Here is a 23,293-nt window from a genome sequence, read left to right as displayed (position 1 = left end):
GGGCACGCACCTCCCCCCGCGCTGCCCGCAGGCCGCGCCGCTGAGCCGATGCCCCGAGGGTGCCGGGCCGGGCGGCGGAGCCCCGCCGGAGAGCTCAGGGCCGAACCGAGCCGAGCCGGGCCGGGAGCGCCTCGCACGGCAGCCGGCGGGGCGCAGGGTGCGCGCAGGGCCAGCCGCGGGCTGAGCAGCTTTCAGTTTTCATTGAAGCTGCTGGTTACTGTTTAACATCCCCACCCACGTTTGTTTAGTAAATCGATCTGATGCTTGGGCTGAGGCTGCTGCCCTGTCGCCATTGAGCAAAGTTAATTCTCCCTCTGCACACACACACAAACACACGCACACTCCTCCGCCTCTTCCACGCTACAGCGTACGGTGCCGGCCGCACCGAGAGAGGCACGCAGCGCAGCGCCGGGACCAAGCGGGGGGTGCGGGGAGGCGGCCGGCCCGGGGGATGCCGCCGCCCTGAACCGCGAGCGCGCCGCGGGGGCCGAGGGACGGCGCTGTCCCGCCGGTAAGTCCGGGGCTGGCAGCAGCGTGACGAGGGGCAGCCCGGCGGGAGGAGGAGGGCGTGCGGGCCGGGAGCGCTGCCCAGCCGGCGGGAGAGCGGACAGCAGAGCCGGACTGGGGAAGGGCGGGGGTGGAGAAGAGGGGGGGAGGATGGGGGTTCGATTACATACATCCACTTTTTTTTTTTTTTTTCCCCCCTAAAGAAATACGTCTAGTCACGTGTCTCTGTTGTCGGCATGAGGGCTGCTCCGCAGAAGCACGCCGCACGCTGGGCGCAGCCTCGGGCCCCCGGGGCGGGGTGTGCTGCCGCTGCGGCCGTAGGTCGGGGACGTGGGAGCCGGCGGACACGGCCCCGGCACTGCTCCGGCGCTGTGCAGCCGTCTGCGGAGCTTTTGCAGCCCCAGTTACGACTTTGCATCGGGTTTAAAAGCATTTTCCGAGTGCCTTCTTCTTTTTCTTCTTTTTCTTCTTTTTTTTTTCTTTATTAATTTCTCAGCCCCGCCCTCTCACAGTGACCTGTGCAGCAGGTGGATTTGTAGGAGGCTGTTCCTACTAATAGTTCGTGGCCCAGCAGTGTGCCTCAGTGAGGAATCCCAAAATACTTCCCGTAGGGAAAAAATAATGATTATACATGTAAACACGAAACAATTATGTTTATAAACATGAAAAGGCCCAAGCAAGATGAGAGCCGAGGAAGGGTTTTGCAGGCAGATCCAGCAGTGCTGCCAGCGCACTGCTCCAGCACAGTAGGTGCACCAAAACAGGCCACCTTGTAGCTTTATTGAAAGCCAACTTTCAGATGCTGCACTTCAGCCTGAATCCAACTTTCCGTGTGCTGATGTGGGAGACATAGTCAAACATTTTCAGAAAAATACAGTAAGTTGCATTGGTAGTAGTATTTTAAAGCAATATTCTGTAGGGAAGTATGGTTGTGTTGTGTCTGACCTTCCTTGTTGTAGGCCACTCCTTGTACAATGAGCCATGTACTTTGGTTTATGGTGACTTCTCATCCATATTATAAAGACACTGGAATAACTGAAGGTGACATCTTTGTTTCTGCTGCTGTGTTTGTTAAAATTGGCTCCATGTGTAGAACTGACCATGCTTCCCAGCTCTCCAAGTCCTTAACTCTTCTGTGTGCTGAATGGAACTGCAAATGGCTTTGGAATTCTCCATGTTCCTTACAAACAGCAGTTCTCACAGCTAACATAGAGGCATATATATATATATACACACAGGTGGTTTTCAAATATTACAAACTGTGCATCAACCATGTCATTCTTCTTTCCTTTTTCTTGTCATATGCTAAGGAAAAAGGGACAAAATGTTTACACTGTTCTGTTGAAGATCAATTCACCCTTCTCATTATCTTTCAGTTTGGAAAACATCGAGAAGAAAACAGAATTTTATTTTATTTTATTTTTATTAATCTATATTTATACTACATAATCTAGTGCTCAGCTCTCCGTCCCTGTCCCTGTTTCTATTGCTGAAGCACACCGGGCAGTCACTTCGTACACACAAAAAAGTATAATCAAGTATTAGTCATGTTAAGGATGCAGGATGATGCAGAAATCCAGACTGAATTTCCAAGTGGCTATTGTAAGTAAGTACCAATATGCAGTATAATGGCCAAAGATTTAGTTGGCATTGAGGTAGTACTGCTGTCTGTCCTGCCTCCCACCAATGATGATACACTGGAGAAAATGGAATTCCTGAGGCCTGACAGCATCTAATTCCTTGGATGGTCAAGTTATACTTACTGCTCTTCTGCATGCATCACTAAAGTAGCTCCTGACCAGCTCCCTGCAAAAGGTCTTGTGGGATAAACACGTCTTTGCTGCTTTCACTCCATCAGAGTAGGCCAAAGTTGAATTTTAGAATCAAATAGGTTTTGGTGTGTGTTTACTGAAAAACTGAAAAGATGCAAGAACAGAATTTAGTCATCGTGCTTTGACGTGGCTTCTGTTCCGAACTTTGCTGCAGAATTCATAGCAGGTGTATATGGACTCAGTACTGCGAGAGGTTGTTTCTGTTGTGTCTTCACTCTCTTTATGATTGAGTTGAAAAAATGGGGTCCAGCACATACAACCCATTAGTTCTAAATCTGCATCACGAACATCAGTTTTCACTGGCTTTTTGTTGGCTACAAGAATCAGAACATTACTTTAAACAATATTCATAGTATCCTTTAAACAATATTCTTTGTATGAAGAGATGTCCTGAAAAAAAATCAAGGTTGTTAATGTGGCTGCCCAGCCTGCACTTGCATGCTCTGTACTGGAAAGATTCCAGTAACCCCAAATGTGATGGAAGTTTTGGAAAATAAATCAAATTTTATGCTTGTTTATTTAGGAATTAGATGTATTTTAACAGAACAAATTCACAAGTGACTTAAGACTCAATCATGGCGATCATGTGGCTCTAAGCTGACCCAATTATATTTCTATATCTGTTGAAGAGCAGGAGCAATGTGCTCCATTTATTAATTGATATGTGGGCACTTCCCATACAGGGAGATCTCTACTTAAGGATTTTGAAGTTCCGTATTTGGCTTGATTAATTACACTTTTATCTAAGTGAAGTGTTTCAGCTGTTCACAATTCTTTCTTTTGTTCCCTTTGTGTGTTCAGAAGTGACCAAAGCAATTCACAGTTTGATATTAAGCTTGAAAATTAGCTTGATTTGCTTAAGTTACACCATGTTGATAAGAGGTACACAATACTGGATAATGGCATTATTTCAGTAATGTAGCTTGGTAAAGTAGGCTGTTTTAGAATATATGTAAAGGTTTTTATTTTTGCTGTTGTTGCCTGTTGTAAATGGCAATATGTTCCATGATAGAATTAATTTTTGCAAGGAAAATGTTGCTCTAATACATTATAGAAAGGCATGGTTCTTAGGTTTTAATGTGCCTTAATGAATGATGCATTACATAACATATGATGAGAAAATATGGGAAATGCATTACTAATAAATTAAGATGTTCGAGTGTCTTGCAACAGCTTTGATTGAATCAAATTCTTTTCAAATTTTCAATTTTAAAACAGCACACCCTAAAAATCAGGTCAGAATGCTGTGTGCAATGTCAGAGCTGAGATCTATCAAAGTGAAAGGCTCCAACAACATTTTCAAACCTTTCTCAATTGTCAATTTAAGTTAATTGAAAATGAAAGGTCTCGGTTTCAGGATTGGACCATTTAAATAGAAGCCTGCTGCTTTCATTTTGTAGAAGGGCAATCTCCCTCCACATACGTGTTTTAAAAGGTTCATTCATAATTCTCCCTTCACACTTCTATTGGAAATGACAGAATTCATTATTTTGAGTTCTTGAACTATTTTTTTGTAACTTGGGTGATGAATTGTATGAGATCTGGTTCATAACATGGAGCAGCAAACCACAAGATTTAAAATTCTCGATCTGTCTTCTTATGGCACTTAGCGGGCAAGCGCTCAGGAAGCCTCCATGTGCATCTTCTACTTCTTACACAGCGGTACATTGGGATTTTTTTATTTAATATCAGCTAGGAAAGAGACTCGCACCCCTGCTTGGTAATTCACTGGAGGTATCCAAGCAACAAGGACATACATTACAGTAGCAGTATACAAGATGCTGTGTGAATTTTCTTTGCCTCCTGCTTATCTGTGAATCCAACCACAATAGACCTGTACAAATACTGCTGTTTTCTGTCTCTATTTCTAGCATGGCAACGTTTGCCCCAAGACAATGCCTGCCCAAACATAGAAATTGGGAGCAGGTGGGAGGGGGGCTTTGAGGGATAAATTCTCAGAACTGCACCCAAGACTAAGTTTTGTGCCTGTGAAATGGAAAATACAATTCAGGTTGGATTTTTAGTGCATCTCTGGCAGAGTTGCAGTGAGAAATGTTTCTTCACGTCGTTTTTGTATGGGGTTTCTCTGCTACACCAGCTTGGTAATGCACTCAGAAGTAACCAGCTGCTTGTTATCCAAAATAGGCAGAAATTCAGGCAGCTCTTAGAATTTCCCCCTTTCTGTGTTAAACACAACATTTGTTCGTTAGCTGCTGAAGTTTGAAGTATCGGCACTAGACAAGGAGTGAGATCATTTTATGCTCTCAGAGCAGTTCCACATACTTGAAAACTCTTCATGGCAACTGACACGTTTCCTCATGTATCTCAGGCACATATTGTGCTTCTTGCAGCTAGATTTTTCTTTTTGTTGCTTTGAAATTGATGACTGTAATGACTTATTCATATCGCCACTTTCAGAATTGCACCTGAAAGTGTCTTTCAGACAGTGTCTTTTGATATGCTCTTCGGGATAATAGTATTTACTCCTTCTGCAAGGAAATGTCAGACTGACATTACACTGGCAGACAAAATTCCTTCTGCAGAGGTCTAGAGATGACTCAGAGAACTGAGATGTTGTCCATGCTGTGATTGCACATCGATAAATACTCACTCTCCTCTCTCTGCACTTGTTAGTTGTAGTCAGGTGTTGGCTTGTACCTGCTGCTGAAGTTCAGAGTAATTATGATAATTGATAGAATTTCATTTGCCATATTGCTAAATACCTGTTAATTACTCCCTTGCTCCATCTGCTAAAGAAGTTGAAAACAGTCTTCTGCTGGGCTGTTCGGTAGCCGCACTGTGACATTGACAGTCTGAATAGAGACCTTGTACGGCATCAACTATACATATGTAGTTTCACACAATTTCTGGGCAGTTACCATTCGATCTGCACTTCTTTTGTCATCACAGAAATGGAAATACGGAGCTTGGCTTTTTACTTACGAAACAAGATACAGGTTTTATTGCAAGGTCTGACTTTGGTGGTAGATGTTATCTACACAGCAGGTATGTATTATCTGTACTTAATATCCTTCTTACCTTTTGGAAGAAAAGTGGCATTCCCAGCTCCAGTGCCCAAATCTAAAATATTAAAAAAGGATCTACATTTTAATGTCTTTAATGTTTTCTAAGCCTTTTGTTTCAGTCCATGTTTAACATCGTCGTCTTATATTATTTTTTTTATCTTTCTTTTTTTTTCTTAATTATTTGTCTCTTTGAGCTTTTGCGCCTTTCTGTGTTAATTTTAAACAAGTCATTTTAACAAGTGCTTTAGGAAGACTTAAGAGACTATTCTTTTTCATTTACTTTGGTTTTGAAATGCTAGCACTTGGTCTAACAAAAATTTTGGAAGGCCAGAACTTGGTCTAACAGAACTTTAGATTTGATTATTTTAACATGAACAATTGTAGCTGTGATCAATTAGGAAAAAAAAAATAGGAAAAAAAAAATAGGAAAAAAAAAAAAAAAAGGCCTTCAATTTGAATACGAGATTTCTTCTTCCCTGTTTCAGAATCTTCTAGATCATTAAGAGTTTAGAGTTGACACCCAGGCTTACATGGAAAGCAGTAAAAAGCAGTATCTTATCAAAGAAACATCATCTTCAAAAATATGTTTTCCTGAGGAGCAAAATAAGCTACAGAATTAGGGTAAACAGTTTTAGTTGTAAAATTGTAAAATGCACTAGGCTAGTTGCAGATGTATTAAACTAGTCTTGTGAGTATTTTTTGCTTGTTGATTGGCTGGTTAGGGCTATTTTAGTGTAAATGGATTAAAGAGAAAAAGAACTTAAACAGTTTTCAGAGCCTGTGCCTTCTTAGTATTGTTAATTTGCATTGAGAGTAGAACGTAACTGAGATGAGCAGAACCTCAGCTCCCAGGAATGAAGAGTCCATCCTGCATGAAAAAAATAGAAATGCTGTTATAATGAGTGCAGATTTAGTTTGAGATTTTGGGTTGATCTGAGTCCATCTCCTCAGCCAATTTCACATGTTTCATTCAAATGCTTTTGTTTGCTGGTAAATAATTTTGGAGAAGAAAAAATGCAAGTTTCCTGATGCAATTCATTTACATTTCCAGGCTCAATCAAAACAACCAAGGCATTTTAAGGTGTAAGCACCATTTGCTTGTGCACCTCATCTCCCACGTATTTTAAATGTAATTGTCCCCATTAGTGCCAAGAGAATACAAATCTTTGTCCATGACTGAGGTGAGATAGTAGCTTAAATTGTCAGATACGAGGCTGCTGGTAGCTTGATGCTGCGTATCAGTGGCTGAGGTTTGAGTATATGCCTGCGTTAATTGTGGGAAGGAATGGTTGTTTCTGGGGAGTTGTAGAGTATTGCAACCCCTGTATATCGTTCTGTCTGAAAAAACTATTCATTTCATTTCTTGCCAAGAAGAGTGAGCTGTGTGGTGGATATGTAACCATAGATGTATTTGCCTGCTCAAAAATTGACAGAGGGCAACTCTCATTTTTAACATTATGTTATTTAGTGGTACATAAAACAAACAGCTATAGCAGCTTTTCCAATAGCAAGTCTATTAAGACTTTTTTAATAATAGAGAAAATATGGGAAACTTCGAAAAAATAGGCTTCCATTTCAGGGGCAAGGAAGTGCTAAACAGGTTGCAGACTTTGAGAATAGAATTCAAATTCTAACAAAATTTTCATCATTAAGTTTGTTATCACCAAACTTTATAGTTGAATTTTTATCATAGTTTGATCTACTAGGTCAAGTAATTTATTTCCTAGTATGTATCTGAAGCTAAAATTAGGCAGAAAATGAAAACCACTCCCAGTGAGTGTTCTTAAGTTTCCGATACCATAGAACATGAATGGACATTTTGAAATTAAGATACACGTATGAAAAGCAAATCCTTGTTGGGTAGAAAAGAACACAGATTTGACTGGCCAAGAGAACATACATATGAGATTGCAGCAAATTTTTAAAGCCTTTATGATTCATTTCACAGCTTTGAATTTGTAAGGGCAGCTTCTTACTTTCCACAACAGGAAGGAAAGCATCGTTACAGAGCAGATCAACTCAAGCCAACAAGGTGCTTGTTAAACCTCAGCTGTATGGGCAAGGTCATGAAGGAAAAATATGCCTGATAAGTAAGTATTTCATTAGTTGTGCAAAATAAGTTAGTTGTAGAGAAGCTACTCTAGTTAAGAACTAAACACATTATTCAAACCTGAAAAGCCAATGTGCTCTGGGAAATCACTGTGAATATAGCTTCTTTGTAGAAGTAATAGACTTCTGTTTCTCAGTTTAAGAGCTGTTCCACCTCAGACCAGTATAACAGACAGTAGAAACTGTGGGGAGCCCTGGCTTGGGTGATGGATAGTTGAGAAATCTTGAAAATGGCTGATGTGGTGTACTTCTCCACCAAGGATATATGTACCCACAACTACCGCTTGTGATTCTGGACACTTACAGATGCTTCAGTGCTCTTTAGCTAGATAAAGAATCCAAGACATTTTGTAACATGGGATGACATGATCCATTTTCTCAGATAACAAGAAAAATCTGCATCTTGCTAGTGGTTGCTGCTTGAAGGAATCCTTTCCGGTAAGACATTTTCCATATAGAGTTTTGATTTGGCGTGATAAAGAACACAGACATGTTCTTTATCTTCTTTCTGTGTCTCCTTTTCATTTTTGGTCAAATCTAGTATCGGCTGTTTCAGATGGCCTTGACTCTAAAGTCACTGTAACTATAGTAGAACTATATGGGAATTATATGGGATGAATGCATATTTTCTGCGGTTGGTTGTGAGTCATACAAATCTGCAACTTGCTTGCATTCTGAAATAAAGCATTTAATAAAGTTCTTAGTATATGACCAAAACAACAAAACCTTTAAAAAGCTTCTCTATTAAACAATTCTTAAGGCTTAAAATTTTTTTTTACTATATTTATTTTCTACATTTAGTCAGTTTAGGAATTTTGCTTGTCTCTATTAAACAAGCTCTTTGCTGTTCTAAAATTTATTTTTAAGTATAGGCTCCATCAAAATAAAGGCAGAAGTATTTATTTATTTATCCACCTATATGCTTATTTGTTTATGAGATAGATCCTTAACAAAGTATTTCAAATAAAAATATGAGATTTAGAATAAGTGATTGACTAGACTAGGTTCCAGCAAAACAGATTTCAAATTCTTTGATTTCTAGGAACTTGGCTTAGAACACCTCAGAATAATGTCTCATATGTATTTTCTATGCTAGAAAATGAAGGCTTAGTTAGCTATATTACAAAGCCAAGTTAGTTTTCATCCATGAAAGTATCCCACATTTTTATCTGTTTCCCAAGTAATTTCTTTGTGTTTCATGCTATTTTTATGTTGTAACTTGTGTCTCACGCTCAGAGGTTTGAACTTCATACATACTCTGTCGGTGTTGATACCTGTGTTCTAACAGTCCGTTTCGAATTTTCTGTGTGTCTCTAAACAAGGAGAAGTATGCACATTCTTATTTAAGCAAAACTTTAAATCCTTTATATGAACTTGACCAGTAGCATTTCATATTTTTCTCTATTATTTTGAATGTAGCACTCCAGTTTCTGCAGAATTGCCTTGCCCTAGCTGAAGATAATCGTGAATTTTTTATAGGAACTAGTGCTAATGGCTGATTGCATATGTGTGGCTTCTGTATGTGTATTTGGAGTTTGTTTGCTTTTATTTGTTTGTTTGCTTTTGTTTGTCGAGTAACTCACCAGCTTTTGCTGTAGACAGGAGTTAAACAGCTGGCTGCGTATTAAATGTGGTTAACAATTACAGCATGAAAAAATGTGACATACTGTGTTCTTCTTCCGTTGCTGTAGATTTCTTCCAAGCAAATATTTGGGTGAGGGAGAATGTTGGAGGAATTTTATTCTCTTTTTTTTGTAGCTTGCCTTTGGGGGAGGAGCAGATGCATCATTCTGTGCATTGGAGGATGGATTACAATCTGTACATCTGTCGGGCTGGAGAGCTTGGCTTTAGGGCAGAAGGAGATGTAACTGAATTGAAAACAGATGAGTATCAAGATGAGGAATTTGGTGAAGATGGATGTAGGGAGTATTTTCAAGGACTCTGCTCTCCCATGTCATTGTTTGGAAGAGATGAAATGAGGTGACTGGCCTCTAGCACCTGGGGTGTCTGTGTCAGGAAGACCACAGTTTAGACATCAATCCTAGCAGCTACTGAGCAGGGCAGTCCAAGACATCTTTGAAAAGGGACACAGGCTGCAAAATTCTTCATTGCAAGCACTGGGTTTCTGAGTACGCTGTTGCCTTATGGTTTTAGGGGAAGCAAAGCATGATCCGGCTGTATGCCAAAGAAATTTTTATATACAGAGAATGTTGCAGGAATCAGCAGGCAGTCTGCAGATGAGATGTAGAAGAACCATGTCAGTGCGGAGATTATGCAAGCAGTTTAGAAGGAGCAGAAAGAAGGAGCAGATAATGAAAGAGATTATTTGTTTGGGTACATCTCAAGCTTTGGCCTAGGAAACCAAGAGCAAGAGCAAGCCTAGAACTTAACAATGGGAACTATGGAGGAGGAGATACACTAACAAGTGTTAAAATGCCTGCAGATAAGCATCACTAAAGTTGATGTTAGTGGTTAACATTAGAGGTGACTGATGGCCTCACATCTGATTCTTAGGAAGTAGTAAGATGAGAATAGAACAGGGGGAACAAAACTGAGCCTTGCAGGACTTCACAGAAGCTGGATTCTTTGCTTAGTAGGAAACAAAATGCTGAGGCATGAAAAATGAATGTTTCATAGATAAAGTAGTAACAAGGGATTTATGTTCCAGTATAGCAATAGGACTACTGAAGGCTTTAGAGAATGTGTGCGCATTTCAAAGTTTGTATATATATATATATATATATATATATGTGTGTGTGTGTGTGTGTGTGTGTGTGTGTGTGTGAGTTAGAAGGTTACGTTTAATATGTTGCAGGTTGCCAAGTTCATTAAAGTCTCATTTTGTAACATATGCACATTTATGGAATCACACCACAGTAAATCTGTTAAGAATGAGGTAATGCCCTGAAAAATCATGGGGAAATGCTAGCAGTTTTTAACTGTAGGCTAGCTTTTTAAAAGCACAGCTGAAGAAGTCAGAACAGTTTTATTCATAACACATCTGATTTGCAGCTGAATAAAGAATTCAAAGTATTGCTTTTGAGCAAACTGAAACTGTTTCAATAGTCACCAGGCTCTAGGAACATCTGCATTGAGCTAGAAGATGCTGTTATTAATACGTCACTGCTATCATGTGGCGTGGGGAAATCATTAGCACCAATTCTGCACACTGTTGCTGTCTCATGAAGTTCAATTAATGGGGTTACACTGGTTTAAAATCACTGTGAAACAAGGAAAAAAAAATGAATCCCACCTTTTTTAGTAAATTCACAGTCATTGGTGAAACATTTTTTATTTCAGTGCTAACTTTGCATGTAATTCTGTTGAAGCAATTGCACGGCTTGTACCTCAACAATGGCACAGCATGGATTTAGACAACTACTTACTCTTGATTGCAAAAATTATAGGCACCATTATGTGACAAAGAATTTTCTCACTTTTAGAGAACCTTAATAAATTTCTTTGCCCAATCCTTTTAACTTGGAAGTTCACATGTAGGGGCTGAATTCCAGCATTTATAAATGTTTGCTACATAAGTGTTTTATTTTCGGTGTTTTCCAGATTTTCTTTTGAAGGAAAAGCTTCACAATCTAGTCCTATGAGTTGCAGCTATTACAGCTCTCTTGGGGAGGCTTTAGCAGGTGGGGCTCTCTACAAAAGCTGTTGGAGGCATATAAAGTGGAGAAAAAGCACATGTACTGAACTGAAGAAAGAAATTACAAACCTTCTAAAAGGCAGTATGAGAAAGTGCAATAAATATCCTAAATTTTGAAACAAAAATAAATTATTCCCTATCTAAAGATTCTTTAAACAGAGACCCTCCACAGGTCAGTGCTTTGTGCAGAATATAACAACATAAATGTAAAGGTTTCCCTTGTCATCCAGCTTAATGAGGCTATTAAATATCTCAGATAAGACTCAAATTAGCAGAGATGACTTCTAGGTGTTACCATTAGATACATAATTAATATTTATTGTGATCATAGTTTAGCACTAGTAATTCCACAGATGTGTGATAAACCTGCTTTTTGATTTATTCAAACACAATTTCAGCTGTTTGTCTTTCATCTGGAAATCACTTTTGAGATCAAGTAGTGTATTTCAGTGAAATCGGTGATTAACATTGACACACCAGTGTCCCCATAAGGAGGTCTTGTTTTTATTAACACGTTCTCACTCGACAATGAGAGAGGTGATAGCACCTTCCCATAGTTCAGGTTTACTTGATGAAGCAAAATAGCTTGCAGACCTTGAGAGAATGAGACCCATAGGATTGGTTGTAGTCCACTTTCTCATTTGTGACTTTCTCTTTTTCATTTTGTTTGAGATTGAATTTGAGAGAGAGCTTTGTTCCGGACAGTAGTTTATGGCAGTGGGCTGAGGAGATGAGATTTCATTGAATCAAAGAACTAATACACTAAGAGAAAATATGTGAAAATTGAAATGACAAGGTAGAGTAGCTTGGTTGTTGAGGTAGACAAAATAAGTAGGTTCTCAGGGAAATGAGGTGGGGATTTTTTCCTGACCTAGATTTAGTTTGAACAAGAACAGTTGAGATGGAAAACCTAGACATTATAAAAACTTGATAGAAATAGAAAAAAGTATTTGTCTCTTTTTCTTGTAACTTTATGTTGAAAGATATGTAATGGTGTGATCCTACAGCCTGGAAGAGCCCAAAGCAGGGTTCATTTTTGCTAAGGTAACACAAGAACCATAAGCATAAGGTATTATAAGTTTATCTGATTAGAGTGGATTTCTTTTTACTTTATTTACTATTCAGAATTACTGTCAGAGCAGTTTGTAATACAGGAATGCAGAGGAAAATCAGTAGCACTTAAAAAATGTCTTTTCTGTTCTAGTTTTTTTTTTTTTTTTTTAATCTAGAACAATAGTATATTTATTTTCCCTCCTTTTTTCCTTTAGAATCACTGGGGCAAGCTGTGACTGATCTAAGACATGTGAACTACCTCTTTGTGAACAGAAGTATAAAGTCGTGTCGGTGCACCCATGCCGCAGCACTGTCAGAGCTGTACTGTTTTGAGCTCAAAGAGCCGGGAGGGCTGCCAAGGCTCTCCGCTTCCCAAGTAACTGTCTCCCCACTCTCTGATGTGACGGAAGAGAGAGAATTATTTTGCCTTTGATTAATAAGGACTTAATTTCAGTACAGCTTCCTTTGAGTCTTCTGCAATGCTCAGGGAGAGAACAGTCAGCACAGCTTTGGTGGCGCTCAAGGGAGTGTGCCCCAGCAAGCGATTGTAGCAAGTGGGACAAGCCTGGGCTGAACCCCAAGCAGAACAGTATTTCTGATATTTTTTGTGTGCATGCTTTTGCTCTTACTACCTGAACAAATGTCCATTACATTCAGGTCACATTGATTTAGAACATAGGATAACTGTAACAAATTTGACATTTTTTATTAGTTAGCTAACATTTTCTACAGAAGCCTGTTTTTTCATATTTGTGTTTTGATTGCTTTTAAACTTCTGCATTGCTTCTACTAAGTTGCTATGCAGTATTGTTCACAGCTACTCTGGATTATGTATTCTTTTTTTCTTTTTCTTTTTTTTCCCCGCTCTATTAAAATGATTAACATGGCACAAGATAACCACATCTCAACAAAGCACTTTCAGGTCTCAGTTCCTTCACCAGTGAGGAACACTGAGCAGAATGGCTGTACCTACATCTTATCCCTCTACCTCCTCAAATGGTGATATCTTACAGTGCAGCTTCACTCTTCCATTTTGCTGCTGGCTGAAGTCTTCTGTAGAAAGCTGCCTTAATTTAGAAATATTTATGGGACTGTACAAAAGCATACATAAGTTTAAAAGTCAGTAATTCAATTTGACACTAACTTTCCTTATATCTGATGTTCAGAGCAAACCCCAGACTAGTCTGAACCACCACTAGGTTTTCCATATATTACACTGATGCTTGTTAGTCTCATGAGGCTGAATGCTGTTTGCTGGCATAATAAAAGATAGCCTTTGCTCTAGGACCGTTAGTGCTTTAAAAGTATTATCAGCAAAGTTAATATTTCTACTGCAGACTTGACTTTCACAGCCCCTTCCCTTCTTTATTTGCCAAAATAAATCGACTTCATTTTCCACCTGTGGAAAAGGGGAGTTTACTTGGTCCATTTTTTTTTTCAGGCTGAACCTGAGGAATGGCATGGAGCTAGGTCAGGTAGGTTTAAGTAGGATATCAGGAAAAGGTTCTTTACTAGAAGGTGATGAGCATGGAACAGACTCCTCAAGGCAGCAGCCATAGTTCTAAGCTGCTGAAGTTCAAGAAGCATCTCTGTCATATGATCTGGTTTTTGGGTGTTCTTCTCTGTGGAGCCAGAAGTTGGACTTGATGATTCTTGTGGGTGCTTCCTGACTCAGAGTATTCTGTGATTCTACAAAATTAATTAACATGTCCTCTTTGAAAAGTACCAGTGCCTCTGTTTTGGGTAAGCGGATAGCTGGATGTTTTTCAGGTGTTGTTAGAAGAAGCAAATGCTTAACTTCGAAGAGCCATATAGTATAAACAGGGCCTACAATGTCCAGTGTAACCATCACAGTAACTATAGTAAAAGGATTGAATACTGAAAAATAATGATGATCTATTAATTGATTGATGAGCTATATGAATAATGAAAAATAATGAAAAATCTGATTTTTTGTTTTTTGATGTAATTTTTCTATCTCTTTCCTCCTCCTTTACTTCTTGCTGCAACTTGCTAGTATTTATACGTGGCCCAAAAAAACTTGGCTGGAAGTGATTCTTTAAAATCCTCAGAAGATAGCTGGTTATTTGTTAAACAACCCCATGGGACTGCCAGGTTCCTTTCTTAAAAAACATGAAGTTAATTAGTCACCATGTTCAGAGAGTGGTGAGGGGTATTTAATACGAGTGAGAAAAGGGATCATTATAAGAGATAAGTTTATTAGGACAGTATTTCATAAAGTTCCCTTTCTTATTCTTATGAGAATCTCTTATATCTCTTACAAACATTAGAGAAACAAACAGTTGTGATAACTTCCCTAATTTTTACTGCCTTTACAGGAACACTGCTGCGGTTTAGGTTATGTTACAGAGGCTAGAAGTAACTGCCATGGTACCTTGAGAGAAGGAGTGTATGTGATTACTGGGAGGTACTAATGAGGTAGTATAACACTCCCAGTAAATCTGCCCTTAGTTTCACCCCAGATAGGAGGTAATAAACTAAGACTAGAGTGGTATTTTCAGGCCTCAACCAGTGTACTTTTGTATCAGCTTTTTTTTTTTTTTTTTTTTTTATTACTGCAGAACCTTTTGTTGGTTTAAAATCTTGGTTGGCTTAAATCTTGCGAAAGTAGAATTTTACTCCTTTGCTTGATAATAAGTCTCTCCAATATTTTAATTTTATATGCATATATATACATACGCATACGTCATAGAATCATAGAAACATAGGGGTTGAGAGGGACCTCTGGGGATCATCTAGCCCAACTTCTCTGCTAAAGCAGGCTTCCTACAGTAGATTACACAGGAAAGCATCCAGGTGGGTCTTGAATACCTCCAGAGATGGAGGCTACACAACCCCTCTGGGCAGCCTGTTCCAGTGCTCTGTCACCCTCACAGTAAATAGATATGTATAAAACATACTTTATGTGTTAATATATGTTTTGCTTATGTATCTATTGCAGTAGGATTGAAAATGCAGTGATCACTGTCCAATAATGGAAGAAGACCCTGGTCTTGCCCACCAAACACTTGATAAATGTTTTCAGCTAACTTAAGAAATGAAGTTATTTTCTACAGTTAGCTTGTCTTTATTCTTATCAAAACTGTGGGTTTTTCCAGTGTCAGGACACTTGATGGGCGGATACTTCTTAGGAGAATAGAGGACTTATCAGTGTTTGCTTAGGATCTATTACATTCTTAGCCATAAAAGTAGCTGTGCTGTCTATAGCACCCATAAATCTTAACCTAGTCAAGGCTACTGTCTCTTTCTTCATGTGAAATTGCATTTAAAACCATAGGCATAAACCAGTTGCAAATACCTGATTTCTTCACTGCAATTTTTGAGAATTGGTAACGGAATTCAGTTTGCAAAACTGCCAAAATTACTTACCAGCCCTGCCACAGATTTGCGCTCTTTGCCCTTATAATGAAAGAATATTCCTTAGGCACATAATCACCAGAGGGCACTGTTACACATATTCTTGCAGATGATTCTTTGGGTGAAGTAGGTGAAAGTCTTGGAAGAAATGGTATATTAGTTTTGATGTACACTTCTCATAGGGAAACTGCTGTTGACAAGGTAGTTCCAACTCTGCTTTAATTTCTTTGTATGGATAAAGTACATTCTTCTTGTTGAGAAGTGGCCATTGCTATCATTGTTGACATTTGTTTAGAGCTCTTATTTGTTTGAACTAGCTAATTCATGTCGAGCTCCATGTAACTTCTAAGAACTGAATCTAAAAAGCTCTGTGTGGATTTCCACCAAAGCCACTGAAAGTAGCAGAAGAGCAATAATATTTCTGTTCTTTTTATTTATTTTTAGATGAAAAGAATGAACAAGTAATGTTGAATGAAATCAGTAAATCAGCTTTAGATAGTTATTATGTCTGTTGCTTATTACTTAAAAAGTATATACTCAGGTATTGTGGCAACAGTATAATTGTGGAGGAAGTCTTTATATGTACACAGTTACACAAATTTGTATTTCTATTGGGTAAATAAAGATAGATGAGAAAACAAAATTATGATGAAAATACTTCAGGCTATGTTTTGTTTTGGAAATAGGCTACTTTTGCTAGTTTTCTTACAGCAAACCTTACTCCAATGCCTTTTGGGCCTGATCACATACTTCAAGACTTTTTATTTGTATTTTTCATAGCCAAAGATTTTTTTTTGTTTGTTTCTCTAGGATACGTTTGGTTTTCTGTGTGTGTATTTTTGCTTCTCTTTGTTTTAGTATTTCTGGTACCATCAAAATGAAACAAGACATGCCCTATAAAAATGGACCTTCCTGAACAAATGAACATTACCAGTTGTTAAGGCTTAGACATGTTTCTAGTCTTTTGTTGACCATGCTCCAGCATCTATTATCTGTGAATATCAATGGCTTTTTGTTCATAGAGTGGATTTCTCATTTTTAAAGAAGTTCCTTATCACTGATTCGGTTGTTAGTGGTTGCAGAGAGAGCTGCCATCCAGAGCGCAAGCTGGCCACATTGACTTCTTTGCTCCCAGTGGCAAGGAGACTGGTTCTGTTGTCCATGGGGAATGTCAGCAGTAGGAGCTGGAAATCCACTGTTCTTGCTCTATCTTAAGGATGTTTTCTGTTTCACCTGTTTTAGATTTTTCCACAGGAGGTTATCACAAATTATCATGATAAAATAGCACACTGTTCACAAGTTGGTATTTTAAGTTGTTATTCTTTCAATTATCTTTTTACAGAATGATTTATATTTACTGATCTGTCTCACTATTCTATGTTTGTTATGCTCTTGCATCAAAATACTAGAATGTCACATCTGGCCTCTTGGTGCTTTGTGCTCCTTGCCTCCTTCTCTCAGTACTGTCCCATCCTGAGAGCGAACAACTGTCATAGCTCCTGCTCTGTCCTGGTGAGAAGGAAGCAAGGATCCGCTGCCTTTTCAGGCCTTATCGCAATGAAGTTTGTTTCATGGCTTCTTGAAAGGCCTTGATTCACAAGGTAGTGAAGTTTTTTGCAGTTGCAAATCTATTGGGTACCTCCATAGTGCATCCAAATCATGAGTATTGGATGTGGATCTTGTAAGCCAGTTAGAAAGATGTAAGAGGATTTGCAAAGGCACCCTTTACATGTCATTTCTGTGTCAGTCAGGATGGCAGCCATGACAGTGACACTGGGCAGGTTTTTGTAACTACTTCAAAAGCTTTGGGTAAGGAGAGGATAATGCTCCTTTGGGTAAGGGTGCATGACACTTGAGTTCTGTTCTCCACAAACTGCACTGGAAAGGATAATAGAACAGATGTGTTTAAACAGTCAGACAGTACTGATTCCATGGGACTTCTGAGTATGTCACTTTCTTTTCTGTTAAGTGTTTTGTAATTTTTTGCTGATTTTTTTTTTTTTCCTGCAAGCCCATTTGATTATACTTAGTGCAGCCTTGATGCAGTTCACTTGAATTGCTGTATCAGTGAGATTTGCTAAAATAAGTCACACATGAATTGTAGGCCATTATCTATCATTAACTCATCTAGAATTTCATGGTGAACTAAGTGCCATGTATAATGTGTTTCTCAATTGCTACTGGCTATGTTGTCTTAGTGTAGCAGAATGTGACTGATACACAGTTCTGTGCAGTTCAGATAGATGGAAACCAATTTTTTAAAAAGAGCATTAGTTCATAATTGAAAACATTTTACATTATTTCAGTTATTTCAATTGATGTGTAAACATTAAAATCAAAATTTATCATATATCTGTTTTAGACTTATTAGTTGCATACATTTCTCATGAAATTCATATCTGTGCAGAAAAAGAGCAAAGGAAAGCAAATGAGCTCTTATTCAGGGTATGTTTATTAAACTTTAAAAAAAAAAAAAAAGGCATTATTTGAAGTTAAGCAGTTGTTTGTACTTTAAAAGAACATATTTCGTAAAACAGATTTCATTTACACCTGAAACTGAGCTCTATGATTTGCCCACAAGCACATATGATTGCTGTAATCATTTACAGTTAATTGACAGCTGATGAGTTCAAGACAACAATGGAGTAGCAAAAATGAACTTTTGCCATCATGCTTCTCTATGGAGTACTTAGGATTATGGTCAGATTTTCGAAAGGGTTTATGCATCAAAAGATTCTAACAGGCATCTAGTGAAATACACCATCCCTATCCTGTGTCTGTAAACTGAAATTCCAGACTGACAGCAAAAAGGTACAGGACAAAACTACCATAAAAATAATGGTTCACAGTTCTCTTTCACATTTAAAGCAATATTACACTGAGCACTGCAGCTGTGTGTGTTTGAAGTCACTGTACAAGATTCTTGCTCTTTATCACCCTCTTCTGAGCATTAGCGATCTCGTCCTTCTCTCATTTAGTATTTCAGCTGAAAGTCACACATTTTAACTTGCTGGTTCCTGGCAGGATGAGGCCAGCCATTACCAAGAGCCGTGGGTTTTCCTGCAGTGCATGTATAAATACATCTCATGGTGCCTGAATATTACTGAGAAATCTCTGTATCTTTTTATGGGACTACTCAATCTTCTGCTGGTCTGTTGTTTGCGTATGCTTCTCGTGTAGGTTTGTTCAATGCTGTTTTGCTGAGATGATGACTTTCCAACGGGACTGAGATTTCTGTTCTTGTCTGCTTCTTTACTGTTGAGAACTGCCTGGGACAGAATGTTCTCTATGGGAAGAACACTGCTAGGCTGGTATATTGCAGTCTTTTTATATCTATTCGTTTCATCTAATCTCACCTAATTTTATGTAATTTCCTGTAAATTGCTAGGGCTTTGCACAGTTTTCTATACTATGTCTTCCAATAGTTAATGGAATGTTTCAAGTAAAATCAATGGTTGCCTATAAACACATTAATAAATATTTTTATGGCATAAAACAATTGCAGACATAAGGGCATTAGAAATTGAAAAAAAATATTTTGTTGATCTGAATAAAATTTAACTTTCTCCATCAGTCATGTCATCGAGCCATTATCTGAAGATCATTCTTATGCTCATGCGAGCTGCTATTTCTAGATGTACCTTTAGACTCAATTGTCTTTTCTAACTAACATTTTTAGATAGCTTTCCTCACCATCTCTTTTTAAATAAAAACCCTGGTTCATTTTCTTTACGTAAAACTGAAAAAGCCTGTGTCCTTTGTCCCTCAGTACCTTCTAGAAGATAATGTGTATTGCTAATGTTGCAGATGTAGTGCTGCTTTGTAATAATTTGTACGCTTTGTGTGTGGATTTGGTTACTGATTGGTATACTTTATGACTACTTTCAGTTAAATATTGGAAGTTTATTGTGTGAAAATATTTGTTTAGTTTAGTACAGGCATGTTGGAAAATCAAGAAGAGTGGCTTGAGGAAACTCTAACACAGCTTGTGCTACAAGCAGCACCATTCACTTTTGCATGCCTCTGACCTGCAGTGGTTTCACTGATGAACTCGTCAAAGTGAGTGGCAAAAATCTGTGCTCTTTGACATAGGAAATAAAAGTCTAGTAAGACTGAAAAGGATAAGAAACAAGAAGATAGACATGAGAGGGTAATGATAAAGAATTGCAGGAGCTTGAGTGAAGTCTCGTTGATTGTTTTGCTTCTCACTGGTCACAAGGTCCCCACAAGAAAAAAAAATCTTACTGGCTAGCTGGGCATGTGGGCCAGATCCTACTGTAACTTGGGACCATCTTCAGTCAGAATAATTGTGTAACTTCATAGAAGTGTTGAAAAATTGGCAGAAATGGGTGTTAATCTCAGTCTGGGTTCAGTGTTGCACACATCATTAGAGCTAGTCAGAAATATAATTTTATTTGTTAAAGTTCTAAAGGTTTTTGTTTTTTTTTTAACTTTAATTCAAATATGAACATTATTAATCAACTAACATTTATTTTGACGACCAACTTACTTCTTTTTTTTCTTTCTAACCGCTGTTATTTTACATATACTTTTTCAGAAAAACTTTTCTGTATCAACCACATTTAGTTTTTGCATAACAGCATTCTTGTCAAGTATCTCTGATGATATTACTGTAGTGACTGAAGAATTAATATTGTGAATGCTTACAGAGTCTTGAAAAAGTTTTCCTCTTAGAAAATCCAGGAATATATCTGTTATAATTACGTAATTTATCAGCATATTTCATTAAAAATATGAAGATTTCTTTAATGATTATAATTTCATAGAATTGTAATTAAATTGCCTTCTCTCTCTTGTATATATGTGCAAATGCACTGTATATGTGATGAAACCCGAATTGTCTGTAGATATTAATTTTTCTACATATCTTGTTAATTTGTTTACATTATCTGGTTAAATTGGCCCAGAGTTTCATTCTGGAAACAAAATTGTAACTATAAATGTGAATATATTTGCTTATCCAACTTCAGTGTCAGCTTTTCTTATTAAGATTAGGTAAAGTACATGTTGGCCACATTCTAACAGTGAATTCTTACAATAGTTTAAACGTGTAAGTAAACAAGGCACAGTACATATAGGCAATGTCATTTAAAAAAAAAAAAAAAAGAAAATGTCATCTACAGAAGTCAGCTACAGATCACTTGTTTTTTTTCTTGTTGACAGTCAAGTTTCATTGCCACTATTTATGTTATGAATGTTCTATTTAAATATACTAAAAATACTTTCATGTTTTTTACTGCTGGATAATTCAGACTTCATTATTGACATTGTTTCCTGATTTATTTTTAGTTTCCCTATTCAGAGAAATCTTCTAAATTTAGGGAGGCATAAAGTTGATAGAAAGCTGCATATGTTTTCCTAGCCCTTTTCCAATTGTGTGACATTTTGTCAAGAGTATAAAATTATGTAGCAGAGAGTAAAATATGGATTGCACAGAAATCAATCATCCTGAAAGGGGCACTATTTTTATTTTTCTTTCAATATTTTCTTCTTCTTTTTGTTTTGTTTATTTTGTTTTGTTTTCTTCTATGTTTTATTCTCCCTTGCTTTTTGAATAAAATGATGTGATTTATACATAGTGCTCTACTTTGGATTCTGACTCAGTGAAATAATTCAACATGTAGATCTTCTTTATTGTTTTTTTATTCCAGCAGGCCATTTTTTTTTCACTGAAACATACTATTCGATCATTTGAAATTTCAAATACAAAAGGAAATTTTTTTTCTTCTCAGTAGTTTTTGACCAACTTTCCTACATATAGCATGCTATTTGAAGAATGTTTCCAAGCTATATGCCTTTTCTCTGTATCATGTGCACTTACTTCTGTAAACAAAACCTGTTGTATCTTTTTGCTTACAATATTAATACTTCTCACATGCTGTCTTGGTCAGGTAATTTATTTGTTCTGATCAATTGGTAATTTGACTGGACTTAGACATTTGTGTAGCTCATCCCAGTTTAAAAGAGGCCAGGTTCCCTGAGCACTCTGGAGTCAAAACACTGCTGAAATCTGCAGAAAAATATTCTCTGATAAAATATCTCTAAAAAAAGTCTAGGAGAGACTGGGACAGCAGGAGCATTGCAACAAGTGTGAAGTATAGCAGTGCAAAATGCAGTTTGAACCCTCCGAAATTACTTAAAAAGAATCCCAGATTTTCCAATTAAGCAGTGATTCAGAGACCAGTCCTACTAAAGTTGCCACAGAAAATGCATAACAGGCATTTCATAAACATTTGTTAGGAATATTTTAAAGAAGAAGTGGAAATCCACTCACATCTCATTGTGATGTAGTAAGCAATTCAACAAAGATCTCTTCCAGGTTCTGGAATTTTTTATCCTGAAAAATGGTTCAGTGAAAGAATTTCTCTAATTTCAATACCAATCTGAAGACATGTTGGCTTCATTACATACAGTATTTTTGTTTTTAATACATAGGGAATTACTTAAATAAAATGAGGCGAGACGAGATTAATTGAAAATAAACAAGGGGGACAGGGAAAGAAGAAAGGGGGAAATGTTGGGAAGGAAACACACAGCATGAGGTGAATCTAAAGTGATTCTGCAGACATTTTTCATGAAGAAGTGGCAACTCTAAAAAGATAAAATAGAGCAATTTTCATAGATAAGTGGATAGGTGGGTATATAGATAGAGAAATTAACAAGCTAGGAATGGTTAAAAGGTGAAACTAGAAATAAGTGGAACTATGTTACTGTTTTTTTTTAATCCAGACTGCATTTTTGACTGTGACTAACCACTGGACTGTAATGGTTCACTGGACTTTTTTGTAGATTGTTGATCATTTTAAAATCAAAATGGGATCTCCCAAAGGACAAGCACACGCTCCCTGTTAAGAATAACTGGATTACATAGCACTTTTCAGTGCTAGTCAGAAATCAGCGCGGATTATCTCAATGTCCCCTTCTGGCAATAATGTTTTTTAACAGTTCTTAAACAATACTATAAATTGCAAAGTAAAGATAGAGGAAACTAGTCTTAAATAGTTAATATGTAACTATAGCTGTTGAAAGAATGGTATTTTAATAGGAGTGGATTTTAGATCAACACAGCAGTGACTGGAAAAGTAATCACAATATGCTATAGCTAGTTCAGCTTAAATTTGACTGCTTGTCAAAGTTGTATTTTGAGGGGATGAAAGCCTGACTGGTCATCAGATTCATTCACAAGTTTTTAAATATGTTTCTTACTGCTATTTGATGTTTCAGCCTTTTTATGTTCCTAATTCTGACAATATACTTAAAGACCGAGGCCCACGTTAACACATTTTAACACAATCTCAGTGCAGCTATGCAGATTTTGCATTGTGTCAGATCCAGTTTGCTCAAAGTGTGGACAGCAGAAGTGCTGCCTGAACCTACTTGTTGTCCACTTCTACCATTTGGGGACTGACATTTTACATGAATAGCTAGCGACAGAACAAGGGTGAATGGTTTTAAACTAAAAGGGGGATTTAGATTAGATGTTGAAAAGAAGCTCTTTACTCAGAGGATGGTGAGACTCTAGAACAGGTTGCCAAGAAAAGTTGTAGATGCCCCATCCCAGGACGTGTTCAAGACCAAGCTGGATGGGGCTCTGGGCACCTGATCAGTGAGTGGCAACTCCCTCCTCAGCAAGGGAATTTGAACTAGACTCTCTTTAAGGTGTCCTCCAACTCAAGTCATTCTGTGATTTTGTGATTCGTTCTTAACTCAGC

General features: G+C 37.8%; 1 protein-coding gene across 3 annotated transcripts in view; it reads left to right on the top strand.

Moving 5' to 3' along the window:
- Positions 1 to 293: 293 nt before the first annotated feature.
- HNF4G (hepatocyte nuclear factor 4 gamma) overlaps positions 294 to 23,293 on the top strand; it is a 59,271-nt gene continuing 36,271 nt past the window's right edge. Inside the window, exons 1-2 of one of the 3 annotated variants that reach the window (XM_048938645.1) lie at positions 294 to 511; positions 7,354 to 7,455. The gene's annotated coding sequence lies outside the window, so the exon portion shown is untranslated. Of the gene's footprint in view, positions 512 to 7,353; positions 7,456 to 19,495; positions 19,620 to 23,293 lie in introns of those variants that run through there. The other 2 variants (XM_048938643.1, XM_048938644.1) reach the window with 2 other exon arrangements.

Source organism: Lagopus muta, chromosome 3 (genome assembly GCF_023343835.1).
Source record: "Lagopus muta isolate bLagMut1 chromosome 3, bLagMut1 primary, whole genome shotgun sequence".
Lineage (NCBI taxonomy): Eukaryota > Metazoa > Chordata > Aves > Galliformes > Phasianidae > Lagopus > Lagopus muta.
The sequence above is the reverse complement of the archived record's forward strand: the minus strand, read 5'-3'. Positions and strand labels throughout refer to the sequence as shown.